Genomic DNA, 4230 nt, shown 5'->3' with positions numbered 1-4230 from the left:
CTAGCTATCTTGTCATAAATTGGCCAATCAGAGGGAAACAGGACCTGAGCCCTCGCTCCCGCTCTCCCACCTCCTCAGGTGTGAACTTGAAAGCCTATTGCCCCAGGGGCTAAGAAGAAGCCAACCTGAAGGAGAGGCCAGAAATGAAGCAGAAACCCTGAGAGAGCCTTTCCCTGACGCTCCTTTTAATTCTGGGTTTTGCCAATAACTCCTCTTAGGCTAAATTAAGCCCACTTGACTGGATTTTCTGCTATATGCAATTAAAATAAGAGGTTCATAGCAGCATAATCAAACCTTGCAAAAGGTTGGAAACAACTCGAACGGAAACTATAGGATTGGTTATATAAATGTTTGTACATTGATATGGTGGAATATTAGCCATCAGCAATCATATTTTCAAAAATATTTGAGGACATAGGAAAATCCTCACAATTTAATGTTAATTAGGCAAAAAGGTGTAGACACAAGGTAGTAGAACATGATCAATTTTGTCTTTTCACTTACCTATATATATAATAAAAGTTTTTAATAGAGTAGTAAGAGGTTAGACTAGAAGGAAGTAAACTTCCCTGGATGGCAGAATTATGAATTTTTAATGCTTCCTCCCATTCTATATTCCAAACTTCCACTGTGATTATGTGTTCTTTTTATATATAATTATAATAAGTGCTATTAATAAAAGAAGCAAGGGGCGCCTGGGTGGCTCAGTCGGTTAAGCGGCCGACTTCAGCTCAGGTCACGATCTCGCGGTCTGTGAGTTCGAGCCCCACGTCGGGCTCTGGGCTGATGGCTCAGAGCCTGGAGCCTGCTTCCCATTCTATGTCTCCCTCTCTCTCTGCCCCTCCCCCGTTCATGCTCTGTCTCTCCCTGTCTCAAAAAAAAAAAAAAAAAAAAAAAGTTAAAAAAAAAATAAAAGAAGCAAATGTTTCTTAGGGAAATTCAGGGAAAAAACTCAAAAGCAGTAAGAAATATTTCCCAGAAATGAAAGCTTTCTTACAAGATGTCCCCCTCTTTCATTTGGTTCACGTGATAAAATAAAATTACGGTAACGCCCCTGCACACATACAATAATGTTTTCAAGGGGACTTTAGAGAAACTGTACTTCAGGCAAAGGCATGTGCTGCTATTTCAAATACCATGGGGAAATGGTTTAAGGCAGGTATGTCCTTCTTCATGCCTCAAATTAGATTCTGAGCATTGATAGGGCCCCTATTTCTGTTTGCAAGGCTGATGTTCTGGTTTACCTGGGCATAGGGCCAGATTTTCCTCTGGGTAGGAAAGGGAACCCACCACCCAGACAAGTGCTCTTAACCTCTCAGGGCTGTTTCACCACGTCTTAATGCATAGACACCCCCCCCCTTTTTTTTTTCAAATCTGCATTTTATTATCTATTTGAGTTACTTACTTATGAATAAGTAATGAATTTGCATCGTTCAAAATCAAAAACATACAAAAGGGTGTAAGAAGTCTTTCTCATCCCATCCCCTGGCCTCCAGTTCCCCTCCTGGGAGGCAAACTGCGTTGACAGTTTTTGGTGATTCCTTCCAGACATTTCTATGCTTTTTAAAAGACATGATTGTATTCATACTATGTATCTAACTTTGTATGCTTTTTTTCTCATTTAACATTATACGGTAATGTTGAGAGAGTAAAGAAAGTAACAGTAGTAAATACTCTTCCTAGATATTCACAGTGACTGCAAATATGCCGTCGAAGAGGGTGAGCCTTCTGGTTGTCCTACTGCTGGACGGTTAGGGGTTTCCCTCCTGAAAGTTCTCTGATTCTGTCCATATGAATCTACCCACCTGGGTTCAGCCAGTAATTGTATTTGGTTTGGACAATGATTGGCTTTTGGCCCCCCTGGGACACAGGGCTCTGGGGTGAGGAGGAGACCCAGGGCCCAACCCAAAGGGATGAGCGGAGTGGTCCCTGGCCTTCAGAGGCTGGCTGTGTGGTCCTGGCCAACAGAGGAGATATATTTAGCTGGGTCAGAGGCTGTTGACTGTGTCATGACCCAAGAGGATTGTGCTGTTGGTAAACAAACCAAAATGGAGTGACCTCAGCCAGCCCTCCTTCCTCCTTCTTCTCCCCAACTTGCTGGCAGGGCAGGGCCTGAGAGAGGTAGAGGAGGGCCCTGACCAGGAAGAGGGCTTTTCAGGGGGGCCTCCTGCCAGGCACCCAGCAGCAAAGTGGCCTGTCTCACTAACCCCAAGTTTGTTTTTGTCATTTCCCCCCTTGCCTTTCTTCACCTGCCTTCCCCAACTCGCAGAGCCTAGATAGCCCCAGCAGCACTCCATTCCTCCTCTGCCTCCTCCCCCTTTTACCTTTCTCCCTCCACCTGGTCACCCTGATTTGTCCTCAGTGCTCTGCAAAGTAGCTGAGTTCATTCACATAGTCATTCATCCATGTCAGCTCATTTATCTATTTGTCCAGCAACTGTTTTTTTTTTTTTGAGGGCCTGAGAATAAGCCAGGCTCTGTGCTAGGCACCAAGGATATAGCAATGAGCAGGAAGGTGCCAGCAATGACCTTTATAGAGCTTACACTCTAGTGGTTAGAGACAATCCAGTACCTAATTAGGTACTGGTGGAAAATTAGTTTAACATTAAGAGGGTTAAGTAATAAGCAACATTCACAGAGTGCTTTAAAGTGTACAGGTTTTCACCTATAACACACCTAGTCCCAAGAATGTGAAAGGTAGTTATGATTATCCATCCCACTTCAGAGATGAAGAAATGGCAGCTCAGAGATATTCAATAACCTGGTCAGGGACTCACAAGATACATGGAATCCAGTCCCTCTGACCCCAAGCCCATGTCTGTCCTGAAAAAGGGGAGCCACTGGAACTGGATGGGAATTGGCAGCTCTTGATTTTGCATTTGCTAAGACAGAGGCCCAGAGAGAAGGAAAATGCCTTGGCTAAGACAAACAGGAATTAGAGGGGTACCTGGGTGGCTCAGTCAAGTTAAGCTCTGGACTTCAGTGCAAGTTGTGAACTTGTAGTTTGTGGGTTTGAGCCCTGCATTGGGCTCTCTGCTGTCAGTATGGAGCCTGCTTCAAATCCTTTGGCCCCCTCTTTCTCTGCCCCTCCCCTGCTTGTGCTCTCTGTCTCTCTCAAAAATAAATAAAGAAACTTTGAAAAAATAAGGGGTGCCTGGGTGGCTCATTTGGTTAAGTGTCCAACTTCTGCTCAGGCCATGATCTTGCGGTTAGTGAGTTTGAGCCCTGCATCGGGCTCTATGCTGACAGCTCGGAGCCTGGAGCCTGCTTCAGATTCTGTGTCTCCCTTTCTCTCTGCCCATCCCCCGCTTGTGCACACACGCACATTTTCTCTCTCTCTCTCTCTCCCCCCTCTCTCAGAAATAATATATGAATAAACTTAAAAAAAATAAAACAGGGACTAGAACCTCTGGATCCCAGGTCAGTGCTTGTTCTTTGCCTCTGAAGAGCTAGCTCTTCAATGCCCTGACCAGGCCCTGGCATTTTCAGGGTAGGGAGTATCATAGTAGGTCTGTCCCCTTCCCTCCCTTGCACTCCTACCGAGCTCACCCCTTCTTGTGAGGAGACAGCCCAAGAGTGCCTTCCCCAGCCCCATCCTCCCCTCACCAGTGCCTGCCTGTCCAAAGCTTTTGCTTAACAAATGCAGTGTGAGCACCTACTGTCAGGCTCTGTGGGGTGCTGGAAGGTAGGCAAGAAACAGTGCTATCAAAGCTGCAGGAGAAAAAGTGTCTCTGACACCTGACAGGGCCCCACAGCCACGTCTTGGCAGTTAGGTAGAGGAGGGTCAGGGAAGGCTTCCCAGAGAAGGTGAACATCTCATGAGCCCTGAAGTCTGAGTGACAATTCCCCAGGCCAGAGCTAGCAGCGCAGGGACTTCCAGGGTGAGGGAACAGAAGGTGCAGGACAAGGTCAGAAATCACCCCTCATGTCACAGGCATGTTGCAGGTTTCTTTCGGGTCAGCTCCCATCTGTTCAGTGTGTGTTGTGCTCCCGGGGCTGCAAGTGGCCTGTGAGCAGGAACTGGGGCTCCCTTCCTGTGGAAACCCCCATGGGCGAGGGCCTGCTCCTGTGGACAGATGACTCAGGCACCCCACGTAAGCAGCTCATCAGCTTTCACCCCCAAAGACTCACCATTCCTCCCAGCCAGAGACATCAGCATATCTGACACTCCCCGTGTCCTGCACTCCCGGCCTGGCGCACGAGTATGATTAGGCCCAGGAGGGGCTGTGCC

The sequence above is a fragment of the Panthera uncia genome (assembly GCF_023721935.1).
Source record: "Panthera uncia isolate 11264 chromosome B3 unlocalized genomic scaffold, Puncia_PCG_1.0 HiC_scaffold_1, whole genome shotgun sequence".
Lineage (NCBI taxonomy): Eukaryota > Metazoa > Chordata > Mammalia > Carnivora > Felidae > Panthera > Panthera uncia.
This window is presented reverse-complemented; position numbering follows the sequence as displayed.